This window comes from Salarias fasciatus, chromosome 10 (assembly GCF_902148845.1).
Source record: "Salarias fasciatus chromosome 10, fSalaFa1.1, whole genome shotgun sequence".
Lineage (NCBI taxonomy): Eukaryota > Metazoa > Chordata > Actinopteri > Blenniiformes > Blenniidae > Salarias > Salarias fasciatus.
Window position 1 is genome coordinate 23,427,583 of NC_043754.1, and position 22,225 is coordinate 23,449,807.

General features: G+C 45.0%; 2 non-coding genes across 2 annotated transcripts; one reads left to right on the forward strand and one right to left on the reverse strand.

Moving 5' to 3' along the window:
* The first annotated feature begins 2,436 nt into the window (after nt 1-2,436).
* Nucleotides 2,437-2,508, forward strand: trnam-cau (transfer RNA methionine (anticodon CAU)). The gene has a single exon. It is a non-coding gene; the product is annotated as a tRNA-Met (tRNA).
* A 10,652-nt stretch (nt 2,509-13,160) lies between these two features.
* trnar-ccu (transfer RNA arginine (anticodon CCU)) lies at nt 13,161-13,233 on the reverse strand. Its single transcript has one exon. It is a non-coding gene; the product is annotated as a tRNA-Arg (tRNA).
* Nucleotides 13,234-22,225: the final 8,992 nt, after the last annotated feature.

The window sequence follows — 22,225 nt, forward strand, 5'->3', positions numbered from 1 at the left end:
CAGAAACTGTATTTTTCAAAATGTGGTCGTACTATAATGAAGGGCTAGATTGTTGTTACATATCTGCACCGCTAGATGGAGCCAAAGTACCAGTGACCAGGAAGCAAATGTCACAGTGATCTGATGAAAAATGGAGGAACGTGACCATCTGGAAGGAGCTTGAACCCTAGACAAGTGAGTAAACAACAGATGCCTCAGCTGAGGGATCCTGAGCTCCCGGTTAGGTCTCACTACTTGCCTACTCACAGGTCTTTCTATTACCCCAAACCGTTCTGCACCAATGTTTGTTATGAGGGTGCACATGGCCTGGAGTTTGTGGTCCACGTCGTAATTCGCTGCTGTCTCCATAATCTTGTCAATGTCCACGTCCAGCTGAAGTCACTCCTTGTTGTTGGCGGGAGGCCATTTAACCCGACGTTGTTCCGACGTCCCAGCTTGCAGGAGGTCTGGTGTAGCTCGAGGGTTTCGGGTACTGTGGGGTGGCTCTGGGCCCGGCTCCTCCTCCATCTGACCAGGGGCTGTGTCGAGCACCTCGACTGAAGTGCTGGCCCTTGCACCTGTGCGTTGCTTCACTCGTCCTTCCTTCAAGCAGGCCATCTTGGTCTGATGGATTTTGAGACCTGTGGGGTTTTTACACACCTTGCTGCAGACGCAGACTGTGCTCTTTATTCAAGTGAGACTCAAACATCAATTGAGGAAAAAAAACTGTCGGTGTATACTGTTCTTCTCTACTCAAATTAGGTAATTAAGATTTACTGTCATGCATAATCACATGACAAGACTTGTTTTTAGGTTCATGTAAAATACATTATGAAGGAAAATTACTCTAGTGTAATATTTTCCAGATTTTAATGTCTCCTATGACCTCTGATATGGCCAATGTTTGTTTTTGACTCTTCCATCTTCAGAAGAGTGTAACCCATGTCGCCTGACTGCCCATGAACGCACCACGCACTGATTGGCCCAGGCCACTAGAGGGCACTAAACAAATATGGCCGAGCCGAGCCCACTTCCGGTTTCTCAGGCTGTGACTGTGTTGTTGCGGCGAACCCTCTCTGCCGTGAGAAATTGCCCTCGCTGCGGCAAAACAGAACTAAATGCGCTGAAATCAGAAATCATACCTGCAAATGAGACACGATCCACTCCTGCCTCAAATCCACTTCATTCTGTGCCTTACAAACTACAACATCCGACGGTTTTTTTTTTTCCCTCCTACCAAAAGAACACTGAAAAAGATTCCTCCTCTGGGAGGTGGCGAGCTGCCCAAGCCTGGTAGGACTTCTTTTTTTTCCAATTCGCCTGGATTATAAAAACTGAACTGAACCTTGCGAACAAACTCAGGATCGTATGAACTGAACTAAACTCTGCGAACCAGCCGAAGAATCGCATGAACTGAAATAAACTTTCCAAACCAACCAAAGATTCTATGGACACCTGAACTGTGCCTAAGGTTGAAGGTTTTTTTTCCTCCCTTTGGGTTTTTTCCCCCCATCTGTGAATTTTCTGTTGTGTTGGGCCCTTTGTTGTTTATTATTATTATTGTTTATGTCTGTCATTGTCAATACATTTTCCAAACTCAATTCCTGTTTCCACTGGTTTTCATTCACATACCGAGCTCCACTAGCGAACCTGGTTTCTTTTGTTAAGTCAGATACACCCCTCCATCACAATAACTCAGCCCTAACGTTTATTTGCTTTAATTCCCTTGTTACACCCCCTGATAAGCGTTACAAGAGTCTCTCACCTCAATCCACGATGCCGTCTGTTGCCCCAATTCCTCTCACAACCTCCACTGATTTACCTGGTAAGTTGACAAAAAGAAAGACCTTGAAATTTAATTTAATTAGATTTTCCTGTATCTTCCCTATAGGCCTTCTTCTGTGGTCACTGAGGCTGATCAAACTTCTACTTCTTCATCAATCTCCACTCTTTCTTCTGGATCAGCAACAACTGACCCAGTGGAGTGGCTACCTTTACTTTCAGATGCAGAGAAGACTGACCAGGTGCTTAGGGGGCCTCTGCCGGAAGTCTTTCTCCTCATTTTTACAGTTTTCAGCTCGAGTTATTTGACTTTACATTTAATATCTAATCCATGTTTGTTACCTTTTTAAGTCACATCATTTAAGTTGATCTGACATGCTGAGTGTTGATCGTCCCAGGCCTCACTTATACACTGGATTTACTACCGTTTCACATTATAAACTGCAGATGGGTGAAAACATACCTGATATATATAAAGGCCTCTGTAAAGACCGCTGCTGCTGCTGTGCAGCTCTTTGAGGTTGAGTTACTGCTTCTCTGTGCGGCCGGTTGGGAGAGTTGCTGACTTTTGTCAAATATTCGTAGAGAATTTTCTGGCAGTTTGGAAATCTGCTTTCATGACCTTTATCACTGTGAATTAGAACCTAAGAAGATATCTCATGAAGAGGTGGACACAGCAGAGTGGCGCAGCGGAAGCGTGCTGGGCCCATAACCCAGAGGTCGATGGATCGAAACCATCCTCTGCTAGCAGCTTTTAATTAAGCAGGAACATTCTCATGTCTGCTTAATTCACTGGACAAATGATTCAGTTACAGATATTTGCATGACTTATTATCTGATTCATCAGTCAAAACCCGACTACCTTGCAATACAGCTGATATAACATCCACCTTGACTCAGTTTCAAAGAAAGTAGCAACACATCTGGTGGAAGCACTAATAGGCAGTGTCGACCCCTGCTGGACTTGTAGGAAAACAGCAGCTTCAGAAAGAATTACTACACAGAGGATGAGGAGAAAGAGAAAACTAACTTAGCAACGGTCAGTGTTTATTTTTTGTCAACTAAAACTTAAAGGTGCATTAAGGAGTTTGCAGGTTTTATGCGAAACAGCGCCCCCTGCAGGCCTTGGGCGTAATGTAGGTTAGTGAAAAACTTGTCCCTGTGGCTCGCGTGCACGGAAGAGGGGAACTCCTTCCTCGCTCTTTTTGTAGCGCTCGGGTAAGATTTAAGTTTCTTTTACCTGGTGGAGTCTGTGTGGAGCTGTGGCAGTGCTAGAAGCCAGTCTTTTCTTACTTTCTGGAAGCTCCTGCTCAGTTGTTGCTCACTAAGCATCTGGCGGAGTAATGGCGGACAAAATGAAACCTAACCAGCCGAAGCGAGCATTACGGCATTCCTTTCAAATTCTCCCCCAAAAAATTCTGGTGCCGGACCGGCACTGCAACTTTCAAGTGACAATTTAGCGCTGTTAGAGGTACTTGCAATGAATATGTCAGGACACACTGTACACATCATTAAAAATGTGTAACATATTTATCATAGAAAATAAGTATTTTTAAGGTTGAAAAACTCCTTAATGCACCTTTAAACAAAAACTATTTGTTGACTACTCTTTATTCCGTGACTGATTTGTGACGAGAACGTAAATTTATTAAGTATTGGCAAAAAAAACTAAAACAAAATCTCTGGATATTATGAACTGACGAGTTGAAGTGTGACGAAAATGCTGACGCTGGCCGGCGGACAGTCTGGGTTACAACCATGCTCAGTGTGTGATTGTTGTTGTGCTTCTCTTCTTCTTCTGTGATGTTTTACGGCAGCTTGCATCCCGTTGATCACATTACCGCCATCTGCTGGTAGTCAACCAATTGACTATTTTCACTCACATTCATACTCTGTCTTCGTTCTGATTGGATATCTCCGCCCCTGACCCCGACCCGACCTCCGAACCCCTCCTCCCTGACCAGAGACATGTCTGGTCAGACCCCGTGTGTGATAGAGCCGAACGACAGTAGTTATGAGCGGAAAGTCTTCACCAAAAGAAGACTTCTGTTACCTTCCAGCCGAACAAAAGACTGAGTACATCATTCCCAACGAGGATGGAGAGCCTTGTGGATTCAAGCTTGGCGGAAAAATTACAACAAATTTAAAAAGGCACCTGAAGACACTCCATTCCGCAGTCTCTGACAAGGTAAATATGAAAATGGGGATTGATATGACGGCATGTGCAGTGACTTTTAGAATCAAATGGAATGTAGACCTAAATATTGTTAAGCCAACATTAAAACTAAAACTTGATTCGCGGGTGTGCTTACACCAGTTGAGAATATGATAGCAATTAACTTGCAAGCAAACAGCTAATGTTTCAGTTTAGCTAACATTCAAGCAATCATAATGACAGGCCATGATTTGTGCTCATATCACAGGTAAGACAAGTTGCTCAGCTCAACGCGAAACGGGTTGAATGATTTCACATTTCCATTTTATAAGAATGTTTTTAGCCCTGACATCTCGACCAGAAAAAGACATTGGGGGAGTATAAAGGCCTCAGTATACTCCCCCGTCGCCGCCACAGCGTTCCTACGCCGACAACCCTACGCCGCTACTGAACATATCTTGCTCCTGCGTCAAGGGAACGCCCTCCTCTGCCAAGCCGCTAGCAGTCACAACAACAATGCGGCTTCCGTAGCTCCGGCTTTACCTAGACATAGATCTATAGAAATAGATTTCTAGACGTACGTATCTAGACACGCGTGCATTTACCGAACATATATCTGCATATATGACATATCTGGCAACACCGAGCTGTCGTGGAGGAGAGGCATGAGCGGACTGTAATGAAATATTGGTGAAACTAATGAGCTTTTGGACGATTAAAGCCGTTTGAGGAGCGGCTATACACATAGCCCCGTCTGCTAACAGTGCTAACACTGCTAACAGTATAGGGATGTGCGCCGCTCAATTTTGGATCTCAATTTCTCCCGAAGCACTGTTCGGATCAGAAAAGCATTTCGGGTGAGTTCTACTTTATTCTATAAAGAACGCGAAAGCGGACCAATCACAGCCCTCGACGTTCACGTCACCACGCGTCGAAACGACGCGAAGTCACAATTTTCGGGAGGCGCACGTCAAGCCCCGACGTAGCCCGACGTAGCCCGTCGTAGGGCTACGACGTCTACGTCGTAGGAACGACGTAGCGGCGACGGGGAAGTATACTGAGGCCTTAAATGGGAGAGAGTTAGGGTGACCACCTCCAGAAAGACAAAAAGTGGGACACCTGGCATGTTTTGGAGGGACAAGGTGGGATGGACGCAACTATCTGTAAACCCTGACCATACACTTCACAGTTTAGACCACAAGACCAGTAAAACAAAATATTTAATATGTAGCCTATACATTTTCAGGAAACATCACACAGAATTAAGTAACAAATGAGTTTTACTTACTTAAGTAAAACATATATTGACACATTGACATTAATAATCCATCTAAAAGCACTGAAAAGGCCGAACATAAAGCCTTTCAAGTAAGCAGGACAATAACCAACAGGCCTATATGCGCTTCCAACATACCCCATACTGACAGAATTCAACTAGCACACTGTGTGAAAATCTTGGCTTAAATAAAATACCAGTGGGAAAAAAAAAAATATATATACATATATATATATATATATATATATATATATATATATATATATATATATATATATATATATATATATATATATTGCATATATTTTGCATACCCATGTTTAACTGTAATGTACAAGGTAGAAGAAGAAGAATTCTGTGTCTTTTCTCTCGGTAGGTCAGCTTCTTGCAGCACAGTGGAGAGGCTCCAGAACACATTTCTGAAACGCAGAAGGAAAAACAGCCAACAAATATTAGCATCATTAGATACATACACAATAAAACATGCTTATTTGACCATTTAAATACATAAATATATGACTCTCACCTGAGTTCTTGAATTTATACTTTTTGCTTGACCTTACAGCCTCCAGTAGGTCCTCTCTTTCACTCCATGGGCTCAATGAAAACAACTGCATTGATTTAGATGTCTCTTGTTGTCGGACCTTTTTTTTGATGAGAATCACATCCAGCATGTGGTTTGACATAATTTTCTCCACCAGGAGAAGCTGCTGCTGCACAGGTAGCTGAACAGGGCTTTGTCGGGCTCGTCAGTTGGTCTCACCCAGCCGTGTGAAGACATCCATTCCTTTTTGAAAGAACACTTTCTCTTTTTTGACTGTGGTCCACTCATCATTTCATTTACATCTTCTTCCGCCGCTCTACTTTCATCACTCGGACTCCCACCGCTTCACTTCCCTCACTCCCTCGTGTGTTTGTTTGGGGCGTGTACATTTGACGTAGTACCTTAAAACGCAGCCTATCAGACGGACGTCATCGTTGTCTCCTGCAACCATTGGTCGAAATGAAATGCTCTCCGCTCGCGCAGACCAGAGCATAGAGATAGAGGAATAGACCCGCTCTGGGCTGGTTCATTTTGTTTGTATTCTTTGTTTTTTTTGGGTTTTTTTTGCTAATGAATGGAAAAGCAGGACATTGTCCTGATATGCGTGACGTGGGACAAACACTGAAATAGCAGGACAAAATAGCCTTAAACGGGACAGATGGTCACCCTAGAGAGAGTAGCGCTCTGATTAGGTTCTAAAAGTAGACTAGCAAGATATCTACAGAAGTAGGAAAAGGTAAATTATTTGACATTTATTTAAAAGAATTTTTTATTTTTACAACACTACTGTGAAATTGGATGAAGTAGAAGTATCAAGCCTGCAACACATAGTAAAGAAAACAGAGCGAGTAGTAAAGAATAAACTTTCTTTTGGAAATCAAACCAACTTTTGGTGCTTAACTTAAGTACATTTTACTACCAGATACTTTGATACTTAAAGGTGGCTTTCAATACCTTTGTACGCATTGACAACTCTCTTTACATGAGCAAATTTTAATACAGAGTAACATGATTTTTACATATTTAAAAACCTAATTACATACAGACAACTTTCGAAGATTCTGGTTCACAAATTCTTTCATAAATTGACAGCTCTCTCTTTGGACAGACAGACAACTGTAAATACACATTGACACAGTTTTTCTACAGTAATACCCTCATAGCAAGTATGAAACTTCTTCAACATGGCTGAAATACCAGTGAGAGAAGTGTTTTGTTTGTGTTCAATGAGAGTCAAGCACCACCACACACCAGAGAACCGACAGAGCAAATTCCTGGCTTTGTGTCAACTCCAACTGTTTCAGGTTCTGATGGAGGTTTTCCTGCCAGTCATTGTCTGGATTGATTTGTCCATAATAGGGAGCTGAACTGAAACTGGTCATGCTGCCAGCAATGTTGACCTTACTGATGCAACTAAATGTCTGCCACCCCAGATGGGACTCGAACCCACAATCCCTGGCTTAGGAGGCCAGTGCCTTATCCATTCGGCCAAGGATGGGGCAAAAGGGACTGCTACGGTGGGGGAAAGAAAAAAAAGGAAAAAGGGGAAGGGGGGGAAGAGAAAAGGAGAAAAAAATGAGAAAATTCAGCATAAAATCATACATCATCAGACGCTGAAGCTCAGAAAAAGTACTTATTCCTCTATTATTGTTCTGTTAAATATTTATTGCTGTATTAATCCATTAATATTATTAATATTATTGATAATCCTCTATGATTACAAAAAATTACAACAAGTTGCACACTCTTGCCAGGATTTGCACCTGGAATCTTCCGCCCAAAGGTTGGCTGTGTTGCTGTTACACCACAAGAGTTGTGTTTTTGTTGTTTGTTTTCAGTGACAAATCAACACTATTTTGACTTGTTACCACTTATCAGCTATTTTAGCCTTTGCTTTAAAGCTGCAAAATGCAATTTTAACACAATAATACTTTGATTTAACACCTAAAATGAATAAAATATGTTGAATGGATGAAACATCAAATCCTGTCAGAGACACATATCATTTAGACAAGAACAGAACAGACAGGAAGGCATAACACACACTGTGTGTGTAAAGTATACACAAAGAACACACCCCTGTATGTTACAGGCACATGTACAAACACATCCAGATGTCTATATCAGTAGTGTATTAGATGCAGACACACACACCATCAAGTGGTGTAAGTTACACGTGAAAACACAGCAACACACACATTAGAAGCAGACTCTCGGCAGACACCTCTCACTGCTTGCTGGCCTGGAGCAGAGCTGCTGGTCTTGATAGAGGATCTGCAGGCCCTGGCCAGCTGGTCTTCTCAGGGTTCCAGGAGGACCTGCTGAGGAGCTTGTTGATGGGATCCAGACAGGAGCACAGCCTCAGGATTTCTGCTATTTCCATGTTAGAAAGAGCAGTTATCATCCGGTGGAGTCAGGCATCGACTGCCTCCCATCTGGGAACGTCTCTGAGATCACATCGGCCGTCCTGTCACATGAGAAGAAAAGAAGAACAGTTCATGCAGCTCATTTAAGAGAAACAGTCAAGAGACCGGCTTGTTTCATGGTCAGACACGAGCAGCTTCACTGGAACTGAAGTCCTCCAATGGGGAGCTGACAGGACTTCACTTTCAACTGTAACGTCCCAAAGGACTCACTGGTGAGGACAGAGTTAGAGGCCCTCTGCAGATCAGGTTTACAGTAAAAATGTATTAAAATGGGTTAATACTGGGCTATCAGATCGTTACCTGAATGAAGACTGGAAGAGAATAAGGAGGTATTGTCACGTCAGGATACTCATCCTCCTGAACCGGCTCCAGCATCTCTGGCAGATCGGCTCCAGTTCCATCAGGTGCACTCAGGAGATCTTCTCTGGTGGACTGAGCCACTGCAACAAGCTCACCTGCCATCAGTCGTCACCTGGAAAAAGAAGAAGACAGGAGAATGAGTGAGAGAACAGAGGTGCGACCATCATGATCTGACAGTCTGGTTATTGATACAGTATTGTTCAGCAACTGTTCTTGTTGCTTTGAACTAGTTAAAGGCTGCTGAGGAGAGAGCCGGGAACTAGTCTGGACCCGTCTTCCAGACCAACTGATGATCAAATGTCCAATGCTCGATTTGTCTTCAGATATGACGATCCATTCATTTGTTGTTGAGCTCAGCACAATCACTGTTTGGACCCTTGTCTATCCATTACAGAGTCCATGATCACAGGTCCTGTACTGCTTTTAGACAACAATTCCACTGAACAAATTCACCTTGCAATGCCACATTATGATATGAAAAAGTCAGAGTGGGAATATCCTGGGAAATTCCAGTTCATGGGAATCTCATGTCCAATCAGAAACCAGTGAAACATTCCAGAGACCCCAGCTGCAGTGTCATGTCCCCTCCCTCCTGATGTCCACACTTGCAGAGCATCTGTCCCTCAAAAACGTCGTATTTGTGGACAGGCTGACCAAACACAGGAGTCAGGAGGCTCCAGCTCCTGCCTCTTGGTCTCTGGCCTGTTAAAAATACACGTTATCCTGAGCTGACAGGGTCACCACTCCTTCCCAGCATGACCCTGGGTTCCAGTCTGTAAATGTCCTGGCCCTCCATCACTGACCACTCATTCATTCATCATCTGAATGTTTATACACTGGAACATGGTCCTACTGTAAATGTCAACAAGAAAACTGATGGATCTCTCTGTTAGCTCTAACTGGGAAATTAAATCTGTAGCGTCAACAGGAAATGCATTTACACATAAAGGACTGGAATTGCAATATATTGCAAAAATATACTGTAATATATTACAAAATATAGAAATGGTTGCTGTTTCCAATATATTGCAATACATTGGGGAATATAAATATTAAAGCTCAAAGACATCAGCAGTAGTTCTTCCGTTTATACATCATAACATTGTTTTGGATGTTTTAACAGGATCACACATCGCCAGTAACTATATATAGACACTTAGTAGAAGTGATAAAAGAAAACACTTGAACCAGCACACGTACAGACTACTGACTTATCCACACACATAAACAGACTACCACTTAAAAAAATACACTTTGAAACACGTTTATATTCATTTCAGTACTTACTTCTGACGTTGTGAATGAAATAAATCTTCCGTGCAGAGTTGTTGACAGCGCTGCAGCGGTTCCGTCAGCGCGTGTGGTTGCACCAATCTGCACTTCTGATTGGACCAGTGAGCTGTCAGTCAAACAGCAGCTCGCCATCCGATTGGACGACAGCCGTCACTAATCAGAAGCTGATTGGCTCCTTTGCCCCACCGTTAGGACCTTGTTCGGAATCTCTTTGATGTGTTAGGACTTGGGTAGGAAGTGTTAGGACTTTGTTAGGAAGCGTTAGGACTTTGTTAGGAGTTGTTAGGACTTGTTAGGAACTGTTAGGACTTCATTTGGCAGGCCATTTACTGCAAGGTGCGGCCAAGGCCAAGGGCCAGAAAAACAGTTGCTGTCAAGAACATTTCCAAAATTCGGACAGACCAAAGGGTCCATGATACATCTGGGAATTTCTGCTGTTCATGCAGATTCAAAGAGAGAAGACTCACATATTCAACAAGAACTAACTTCATCTTCAAACCACACATGCCACTACAATCTACCATGGTCACATTCAAACAGTACACTGCATTATGCTCAATGTTACACAACAGCCTGGGGACAAAATCAGCAATCTCATTGAGTATTTACATGGATTAAAAAGACAAGTATAAAGAGAGACTGGCCTCTGCACGTAACATTACAATTGGCCTTGACATTTGGACAACCAAGGGACTTAATGCCTCCTTCCGTGCTATAAGTGCATCTTATTTTTGCACTGTCCAGAACAAACCTGAGCAGATACTACTAAGTCTTGAACAAATCTCTCATCAACATACTGCTAGTTCTATCAAAGCGTGTGTTAACAAGTGCACTGAGAGATGATGGATACCAGACAACAAGATCCTTACAGCGATCACTGACAATGGGAGCAACATGGTTGCTGCATTTAGACCAGATGAGGAAGAGAAGCCTGGCTCTGCAGATGAAGACGAGGGGAGCAGTGATGGAGAGCACGAAGAGAAGAGGTAAGAGCCATTGTGTGATCAGTTCAGTTCATTTTATTGTTTCATGGGGGTAAAATATTTTCACAGCAAAATACACAGAACATAATAAAATCGGAAATACAGGACAACTCATGCAATATTTATAGGGTGGTCATGTAAGTTATTCTTCCATGTAATACATACTATTAGCTCAAAGCACTGAATTTCTTGCTAACCTTAAACAAACTATATCAGCTATTTTAATTAAATTTTGGATACCTTTGTCAGTCAAAATACTCTGATATTGTACTTTGAGTTATGTCTATACTTTTTCCATTGAATAATTAGTTAAATGCTCTGTTTCTCAGGTATGGAGGCTTTATGACGCAGACATGCTGCTTTGTCCCCACCCTCCAGCTGGTCGTCAACATGATCCAAAGGGATGTCTTGGTTAAACACCTGTTGGAAAAGGTCAAAGCCATTGTGAAACAGTTTTGTAGGTCTTTAGTTGCAACGGAGAAACTTCACCAGCTCTATGGACTTACACTAACTACCAGCTGTATGATAAGGTGGTCCAGCACATTTCAAATGGTTTCACGCCTTCTTCAGGTGAAGGATTCTGTGGCCCAGATCACCGATGGGATGGGATGGGATTGCCTCCTCCCAAGTGAATGGATGAAGATGGCTGCTGTCAGGGATCTGTTGTTGCCTTTTGCTGACCACAGAAAAACACTTCAGAGTGACACAGTGTCGCTGTCTTTGATTGTACCAGCCCTACTGGATTTGAAAACTCACCTCTCCCAGCTTGCTCTGGAGTCCTGTCATACAGACTTGATGGTCTGGCTGATAAAATGAAAGCCGACCTGGAACGAAGGTTCAGCTCCTTCCTATAAATCCTAGCAAGGCCAGATTCTCTCCACTTGCAGCTGCAGCCTGCTTCCTTGACAACTGTGGCTTTCAGTACCTTTGTACGCATTGACAACTCTCTTTACATGAGCAAATTTTAATACAGAGTAACATGATTTTTACATATTTAAAAACCTAATTGCATACAGACAACTTTTGAAGATTCTGGTTCACAAATTCTTTCATAAATTGACAGCTCTATCTTTGGACAGACAGACAACTGTAAATACACATTGACACAGTTTTTCTACAGTAATACCCTCATAGAAAGTACGAAACTTCCTCAACACGGCTGAAATACCGGTGAGAGAAGTGTTTTGTTTGTGTTCAGTGATAGTCAAGCACCACAGCACACCAGAGAACCGACAGAGCAAATTCCTTGCTTTGTGTCAACTCCAACTGTTTCAGGTTCTGATGGCGGTTTTCCTGTCAGTCATTGGCCCAGTTTACATGGGTGTTTTTTTCAATCCGATTGTAAACAATCGTATTAAACGGAGTGTATTCATGTAGTGATCCATGATGAATCCTCGTTTACAAGGACCCTGGGTGAAGCGGATTATACAGCGTCCTGTGACATGCGCACAAAGTCTCACGAGGAACTTCCAGGTCTTCAGCTCTGCAGCAGCAGTCCTCAGCGCCGAGCAGAGAGTTTTTATCTGCTGATATCTGCTCAAATAATGTCCCAAAAGTCCATGATACGCTGCTGAAGGAGCGGCTGCTCCCCTGGCTGCTGCACCGCTGCACCGAGCGGTACGTCTTGGTGTGAGCTCTGGTCGCATGCCGATGTTTCGAATTAACTGGTGCCCGTGTTAACTTGTGACCAATACATGATTGAAACATGTGGTCATTCTGGCGAACGTCGGTTATCAACAGTTACAGTGAGTGTATACGTTTAAAGTTATTTGTGAGTCTTACTTTAACAACTGCTGTAATGAGCCTGTGTTCACACAGACCTCCGCCGTCATTCGTTAACACAGGAACCAGTTAATCCATAACACCAGCCAGCGATCGCTTGTATTCTGCTATAGAGCTCTTTATACAACTCGCTATTGCGCGACTTGGTTCCATCTCGCCTCACCAATGTTTTTTCTGTCGGGGTTTTTTACTAAAAAAGTGTTTTTCCACCACCGTGGCGTTCTCTGCTGGTTTTTTGACTGTGCTGCTTCCCGTTTACTGGCACATCACACCTATGAGGGAACGCATGCGCAGAACAAACACGCAGTTCAATCCGCTCCGCTGTCAGGCTCGTTTATAAGGGACACGGAGCGGATTGTCGATCGGCGTAGACCACCTCGTACAATCGGCTCCAAATTACAATCCGCTCCAAGTGAAGCGAATCCACACAGTCGTTTACATGACACATTTTACAATCCGCTTATACGTGGTCCATGTAAACGTGCCCACTGTCTGGATTGATTTGTCCATAATAGGGAGCTGAACTGAAACTGGTCATGCTGCCAGCAATGTTGACCATCTGATGCAACTAAATGTCTGCCACCCCAGATGGGACTCGAACCCACAATCCCTGGCTTAGGAGGCCAGTGCCTTATCCATTAGGCCACTGGGGCTGGAAAAATGTTTACATTTAATGGGATTTCCAAAATTCAGAGAGACCAAATTGTACACATCACATCCAGAAGAACTTCTGGTGTTGAAGCAGACTCAAAGAAAAGAGGCTCACATATTCAATAACAACTAACTTCATCTTCAAACCACACATGCCAATACAAATTACCATTGTCATATTCAAACTATACACTGCCTCATGCTCAATCTTGCAAAAACAACCAAAACAAGAACAACTAATGAGGGAAACAAGTTTATGAAAAGCCAAGAAGCAACAATACATGCTTGTGCTTCAACTAGATAAACCTCTGTGTTCTGTGTTACCAGGTGGTGTCAGTGATCGAGAGGTACACTTTACATCTGTACTTTCATACAGAACATGGAGAAAAGAATGCTGATTTCAGCCTTCTGGGAACAAACCAAACTGTCCAAGATGTAAAACGCAGACTGCAATCCCAGAGAAATGTGTTTCAAACAGTCACAACCCAAAGTGATGCAGAGGTGAAAGCAGCTATATTGTGGCAGAGGACATCACTCAGACATCTGAATGCTTTTCTGGGAAGTGTTTGAAGTATTGCTTGATGAAGTTTGTCAGACATAAAATTTTAGTGTTCTCTTTCTCTTTCTCTCTTTTGGGGATGTGTTTTAAGCAGTGCAACTAAAAGTTTATGAAACATAGAAAATTGCAATGCTAGTACACAAGTTTTTCCTCATGCTCTCTGTGATAATTCTTTGTGGAGCCAGTGTTGTTCTCCTACAAGTCCAACAGGATCACAGACAGTTTTTTAATTCTTCTTCCAGAAGTTTTTCATCCACTCTTTGAATCTGAGTAAAGGTGAATATAACTTTGGCTTCATTGAAAGGCAATCCTGTGCATTGCTAGCAGAGGATGGTTTCGATCCATTGACCTCTGGGTTATGGGCCCAGCACGCTTCCGCTGCGCCACTCTGCTGTGTCCAGGTGATGATCCATGGACATTCACTTGCTAAGAATGCCAGTTTGCGAAGCATAGAAAAATGAATTCCTCCTATGTTAGCTTTCTCTTTCTCCTCATCCTCTTGTTAACAAGAGAATCACCAGAGCAAGTCTTCTTCAAAGTCAATCTCAAGTTAGTTAGTTAGTTAGTTAGTTAGTTAGTTAGTTAAGCCAGGTTTACACTTGCACGACTTTTTGCCACGATGTTGTCGTGGCAAGGCGTGCCAATCTGGTGTCACGAACCAGCAGGCTCCCGCACTGTTCACAACTAGTTCACACACAGTTCATGACCAGTTCACGGACAGTTGGCGCACAGTTCACGGACAGTTCACGAATGCGCCCGGTAGTGTCGCGAACTGACACGACGCATTCACGGCATATTCACACATAGTTTACGCATAGTTTACGAGCTTCCCGCACCGCACGACGTGGTTGCGCGCGCAATTACACGCGTCATATAGGCTTCCCCAACCCCAGGTCATTTTTGGATTTGCTGTGGAACAGACAACATGCTGACTGCCAGAGACTCCATCACTGCGGAGAAGAGAAGATCCTGTACCTGCAGCTGCTCTGAGTTGAAGAGCAGCAGAAAAGGCGCTGCCGAGGGCCCCGAGCTGAAGGGGGCCCTGACGGACGACTGACATCAGTCAATTTCAATGACAAATTCAAAGCGTTACACTTGATGCTGCAACGACAGTGGGTCGAAAATCCCCCGCATGGGGCCCTTCTCCGGGTACTCGCCGGTGGCCATGACTGGCACGCATTCTCCCGCATTGTCCCGACGCGTTCACAAGGAATTCACGGACAGTTGGCGCATAGTTCACGGCCGGTTCGCGATATTTTGTCGTGACCAAAATTTTGAACATTTCAAAATTCTCGTCCCGACATGGCACGCAGCCCTGACGGGTTTACGTGCACTTCACACCACTTTACGAGTGGTTTGCAACCGTTTGCGACTCGATTCGTGGCCACAGAATCGTGCAAGTGTAAACCTGGCTTTAGTTTCTCAGTGTTCACACTGACACAGTCAAATTCACTCTTCACCAAACACTGAAGAAAGAACAGCAGGATTGAGTTGAACTGATTTTTTTCAATGTAATATTAAAAGCACCCTGTGACCTAGGTGCGTGCAGTCGGTGTTGCGAGCATGGCTCGCCCTCCTGGGCTGCTTGAGCTGCCTTTGGCAGCGTGGTGCATCCTGTCTCAGCATTTGGTGAGTATTTTCCTACTGCCGTTTACGGTTTGGAAGCCAATTGTGTTCGTCTATTGTCATTTTCAGCTTGAATTTATGTTTTAGTAAAGCTGTTTTTGGCTTGTTGTCTCGTGATATTTGATACACACTTTGGTTATTGCCGTGTCCGGCTTGTTCTTTTGATTGTTTTCTCGTTTTTGGTATATCAGCAGCATTTTTATTGCCTGCTCATCTTTTTTTCTTCCCTATTGGGGTCTCCACGAGTAGTGTGTTCGCTCGTGTGGCTGTTTTTGTTGGTTATTGTTGCGGTCATAGTGGCGTTGATGCCTGGTCTGACCTCCTGTTCGAGCTTTACTGTGCTTGATTCTGATCCTGTTGCCGGCACTGTTGGGCTCCTCTCCAACAGGTCGATGGGCACAATCTGTGCCCTTCCTGTTTGGGGGTGGCCCACCTGCAAGAGGGCCTTACTGAGAATGCGAGTCTGCACGGCAGCGTTATGCCCCTTTCATTGCATATGGAATGGACGTCGGCGTTGTCCTCTGCTCCGCTCCCCTCTGCACAGGCGGTATGGCGCTCCACTGCTGGAGACATTTCTTTCGCTCCGCATAAACGTTCCGCTACGGGTGACGCTTTCACTGCTTCAAGGAAGCGGCCCAAGGGGGATCGTCCTTCTGCGTTAGCAGTGAAGGTCGACAATTTGACGTCTGAGCTGGCTCAGATGAAGACTCTCCTCCAGGCCCTTCAGGGTGCTGGGAGTCGCCAAGAGGTCCCTGCACTTTATACTAAGGAGGCGGCCTCTCTTTGTGAAGAGGATGCCATCTCTGTTGCGGTGTCGGATTCCCATTTTCAAGACTCTGACTCGCAGTCTTTTAGGCCACCGGATGTGAGCCCTGAGGCTTGTGAAGGCTGTCGAGCTACTGACGAGCTGTTCTGCAGGGCTTATGAAGCCGGGGTTCGGATGGGACGGATTGGTAACTCCATGTCCCATTTGTTACTGGGCCTGGCTTCATGTCTGGAAGATGTGGGTGTGGACTCCCGTACACAAGGCCTTGTTGATACTTCTCTACAGGCCTTTTGTGTTCATATCCCAGGAGTTAGTTCGCCTTCTGTCTACTTTGGCACAGGCTCGTAGGCAGGTCTGGTTGACGGAGTCTTGCAGGAGAACCCTGCGAGGTCTGCCTGTCCTCCCAGGGGAGCTTTTAGGCTCTGCTGCACTGGAGGCTCAGCAGTGTACGGCACAGGCCACCTAAACGCGGCAACAGTTGGTTGGTCTTCACCGGCAGGCTTGCAGGGGCCTAACCCCAGGGTCTTCACCTCTTCTTCTGACCCGTTTGCCATTCCTCGGCTTCCTGTTTCGAGGTCGGATATGTTTCAGCGCGATCTACCTGGAGCCCCAGCTTCTCATTCGTCTCAACCGGGGCAGAGGGGGTGGTGACCGTGGAGGTCATAAATGAGCCTGGTGGGCCGGCGGTGGGTTGTTTTACCCCAGAGCAGCTCCAGTACTGGGCTGCCAGCACTCAATATCTTTGGGTGTTACACAGGATTTCCGGAGGTTACAGGCTGTAGTTCTGTCGCCGGCCTCCTGTTTCGGGCCACGTCCAGGTCACTCACATTCCGGACCCAGCAAAGTCCTGGGCACTACAGCAAGAATCTGTGACCTTGCTGGACAAGGGCGCAATAGTGCCTGTGAACCTTCTGCGGGATCCAGGGGGGTATTTCCTGGTCCTGAAAAAGACCGGGGCTCTGTGACCGGTATTGGACCTAAAAGGTCTGAACAAGTTTTTAAGAGTTTTACCCTTTCACATGTTGCGCACAAAAGATGTGCTCCACACAATAGCGAAGAAAAGTGGTTCACCAGCATCGACCTGAAAGATGTGTACTTTCACGTGCCGATCGCTCCTCCCCACTGGAAGTTCCTGCGTTTCGCTTTCCAGGGATGGCATTTCGAGTTCACGGTTCTCCCCTTTGGCTTGTCCCTGTCCCCACGAGTGTTTACGAGAGTGGTGGTAGCTGCCCTCGCGCCGTTGCAGGAAAGAGGGTTGAAAATTCTACCCTACCCGGACGACTGGCTCGTTTGTGCTCCATTGCGCAAGCAGGCTGTACGAGACAAGGAGATGGTCCTGAATCATATTCGTCTGTTGGGGCTCAGGGTGAATTATGGCAAGAGCAGGTTGGCCCCCACGGAGAGCACGGTCTTTCTCAGGGTTGCTCTCGACACTGTCACCATGACGGGACAGCCGTCCCCTCAGCGGGTGGGGGACGTCACGGAGTCCCTTGCTATGTTCCAAGAGAGACAGTGGCTGCCGCTTGTTCAGGACCTGCGCCTCTTGGGGAAACTGGTTTCAGTTTCGTCTTTTGTTCCTCTGGGACTGCTCTACCTGCGCCCTTTGCAGATGTAGCTGAATGGCCTACAGCTGGATCCGACGTGGCTCGCGCACAACCACACAAGGGTGCTGGTGTCACGGGGGTGTTTCCTGTCCCTGGTTCCATGGAGGGACAGCCTATGGCTCAACCGGGGCGTGCAGCTGGGGGCCTTACCGGCATGCCGCAAAGTTGTGTACATGGATACATCGTCTATGGGCTGGGGTGTGACGTGGCAGGGCTGTGTGGTGCAGGGGATGTGGTCCAGTGCTTGAAGCACCACCTCTGGTGGTCAGGAGGGATGAAATAGAACGAAGGTTATGTAACTACGGTTCTATGAATCCAGGATGACCGCCAGAGTGTTCATTCCCTCGGAATCCTCGTGCTGCGCGAGGTTTTTGGGACTGAGTTTCCGGTGTGATGTGACTATATAGACTCCTGTAGGTCACCGGAGGTCACCAGGTGACGTTGTTATTTATCCTTGACATAGAATGATCATTCAGTGCATGAAGCACCACCTCTGGCGGTCATCCAGGATTCATAGAACCGTAGTTACATACGTAACCTTTGTTTTGTTCTCCCCAGTCACCAGAGAAGGCTGACACAGAATCAGTCAGTTCAGATGAGCTGAGTGCCTCAGGAGCAAATGCTGCAGCAGGAAGAGCTCTTCCTCATGTACCGGCCCGTGCAGCTGCAGCAGCTGGATGATCCACCAGTTCAAAGGGCAGTGAGGAGAAGTCTATCATGTGTTTGATGTGAAGGTGGGAGGTGACATGTGAGGACTTCACTCAACACTTGTTAGATTACCACGTCCTGGAGCAGTGCAGTGCGATAGCCTGGGGAGCTGTTGGATTGTCACAGCGCATTGAGTGTTTGCCTTTTGAGCTGTCCACCAGAACCCACAGATGTTCTGGCACCAACAGAGCAAGACAACACCTTCACTACTGCAACCCACCAGTTGTTCCCGTTCCTCCTCCTGCCCCTCCAACATCCCAAGAGACAACACTGGCGGCCTCACAACGACACCTACTCACTCTGCAGCCTCCTCAAGTGAACTGGATGAGTTTTCTGAAGAAGCAGTTCTTTAAAAAAAAAAAATCACACAGATTGACCACAAATTCTTTACTAAAAAGGGCAGCTTCAGCAAAAACTCTCGCAGAATGGGTACCATCCTCCAAGCCCCTCTCGACCCACCTCACCTCCACATCCACTCCACTACTTTAGGCCGCGAATGTTCCTGTGAACTCCAATGAGTGCCTGGGGAATCCCTCTTAAATGCACACAATGCAACAAGAAGATGCACCACTCTGGCATATACAACAGCGTGAGAGAGGTGATTGGTGTCAACTCGAGATATCATCTGGTAAATGGAGACTACCCAAGATGCAGTGATTGCACGATCCCTGTCTGCCCTTGAGGTAATGAGATCCTGCAGCAGCTGGCTCCCTCTCTCCGTGACAAGTTTCCAGCTGCCCTAACAGTAAAGCTGGCAATGAACAATAAGTGTGTCACAGTGTTGTGACTATGCACAGAAGGAAACAGCTTCAACTATTGAAACAAGCGTTGCAGGAGATTCACAGCTAGGAGTGGGCAAGAGGGATTATTGACTACCTCACTGATTGTGAGATGCACAAAAAGTCATGTGTCCTCATCCAGTCTGATCTTGCTGTACACCAACAGCCACCCCTCTTCTACCCTCTGCCTCTGGCTCAGTAGTTTGAAACAGTCCACACAAATGAGATTCTTGGCTACCTGGATGATTTAAAGGGTATGATCACATCAACCTGTGGCAGAACCTTGAAGCTTCACTCCAGCGAGTCTTCAGCGACTTTCAGTTGTTAGGTGGGCTTGCCATAGCTTGTCGTACCTTGAGAGACAGGCTTCCAGCAGTTTTTTTACAAGTCATATCACTTGAGAGGTGCGGAGACAGGAAAATTGAAGCTAAAGGTCTGCTAGCACAAATGGACCTACAATTCACTGGTCTTTTGATTACTTTTTGTAAACTGTTTGGGGATGTTAAAATCCTCTCTGACATGCTCCAGTCTAGCAGTCTTGACCTGGCTAGAACTACAGAATTTGTTGGCACCCTGACTGACACGTTAAAAAGTTACAGAAATTAAATTACATCTGCCGAACTATGGAAGGGCATTGAAAAACTTGTAGAGAGTTGCAAGACTTTCAAAGAACCTCAAAACAAGAGACAGCCGAGGGCCAATTCTAAATTTCTAGACACATTAGTCATGAGTACTGTTTGACAACGGCACTGTGAGTTTGTAAATAATGAGAAGTTCAGCATAAGAATTTTTAATCAGGTACTTGATAATCTCACAATATAAGTACAGAGGCGTTTTTTCCCTCCAAAAAATTGTGAGATTATGGAAGGAGTGCAGTCTCTTAACCCTAAAGGCCCATCATTCCTGAAGGAGGAACCCTTGCTAGCTTTTGAAAAAAACATTTGGGTCAGATTTAGAAGACCTCAGGCACGAGGTTCATCAAACAAGGTGGCTTCTTTCAAGAAAGGAGAAAATTGGCGAGACCATCTACTCTGCTTGATTTTGTTGTATTTTTGGAACCTTTCAAAGAGGTTTTCACTTGTAATTCCAGTTAGTTTCTCTGCCCTTAAATTAATCAAAAACTACCTCAGGACAACAATGGCTGATGATAGATTGAGTCACCTTGGCATTCTCAGTGTTGAGTCAAGAAGGGCATGCATCTTTAACATGGAGGATTTTATCAAATAATTTGCTTTGCCCCACAAAAACTGCAGAATTTTGCTTTTGTGAATGTTTCTGTTCATTTCAACTGAGTTGCATTACACTGGATGTGCATAGGTCATATCTGCATATCCTCTTGAAACTTGTTCAGTCTAATTGTAACAGTGTTGTGCTTCATTTGTTGTTGTAATGGTTATAAATATTTAGGAAAGAGCTACATAGTTGTACAAATTATGGTAAATAACCCACTTTATTTTTGAGTTTGAGTTTGAGCAGTTTGAGCTTTTGCAGAATTGTATTTGCTGTTTAGTACATGCCACCCATTGTACAAAAGAATTAGGGTGAATAAACCACTTTATTTACATTTCCGAATTCTGTGAATTATTGCCATATGCCCATATATTGATCTTGACCCCTCGTCGCCGACCCCTCTTCAACCTCCTCAGATGGCCACCCCTTTGAAAAATTCCTGGCTCTGCCACTGAGCAGAAGAAATACAAGATCTGGATGCAATACGCAGTTCCTCACCCACACCAGCAACGTCTATTATTGCAAACAGAATATAATCTCATATCAACCAAACAAGCAGAATATTTTATTTCAAAACTATGGAGTTACTCCTATGAACATGGGGAAAAGACAGGGAAACTTCTGGCTCATCATTTACGTCAGAGAACTACAAACCCAATGACCCTGGGAATTCAAAATGATCAGGGCTTAAAATGTACTGACAATCTAGAAATAAACAAAATATTTTTAAAATACTATCAGAAACTGTACAGCTCCTCTAAATCTGACAGTAAGTCAAACTTGGAGACAATTTTTTCATAATATTGACATTCCCACCCTAAGTTCGCATGCAGCGTCAATTCTCATTCCCGATCGCTTTTGAAATCAGTCCCCGAAAATTTACATATCTGGGAATATGGATCACAAGTAATCACAAGGAATTGTATTAAAGCATTGTGGTGAAACGCGATCACGGGCTTCCGTAGTCGCGGGAGTGTGACGTCACCCGTGTACCGAGCCGCCGTTGTGGACACGTTCGAGAGTCATTGTGAGTTCAATAAATGGCACTGAATGCCGCAGCCGATCAACTGAGTCCTCATTTCCACGCACATGAGTAAAACTCATGACATGGTGTCAGAAGTGGCCGACAGGAAGCCTACGGAGTAAGAATGGCAAAGTTCGGACCGCCAGAACCGTTCGACTTCACCCGCCCAGCTGAATGGCCGATGTGGCGCCGCCGGTTCGACCGTTTCAGGATTGCGTCGAAGCTGGACAAGGACAGCGGGGAGGTGCAAGTAAATACGCTGCTGTATGCCCTGGGCAGAGATGCGGAGGCTGTCTATGAGTCGTTTGTGTACGACGAGGAACAGGCGGAGGACAACGCTCACCCGGAGCTCGACTACAAAACGGTAATGGAGAAGTTTACCAATCATTTCGTGCCGAAGAGAAACGTTATACACGAAAGAGCTTGTTTCCATAAGAGAATTCAGAAGCCAGGAGAGTCCGTGGAAGCTTTTGTCAGAGGACTATACGAGTTGGCACAGTATTGTGAATTTGGAGAAATTAAAGAGGAACAGATCAGAGACCGGATTGTTATCGGCATATCAGACAGTGAAGTTTCACAAAAACTACAGCTGGAGCAGGACCTCACGCTGGATAGAGCCATCCAGATAGCACGCCAGAGCGAACAAATAAAGCAGCAAAATGTGAGCCTGCGAGCAGAGTGTAATGTGGATGCTCTCA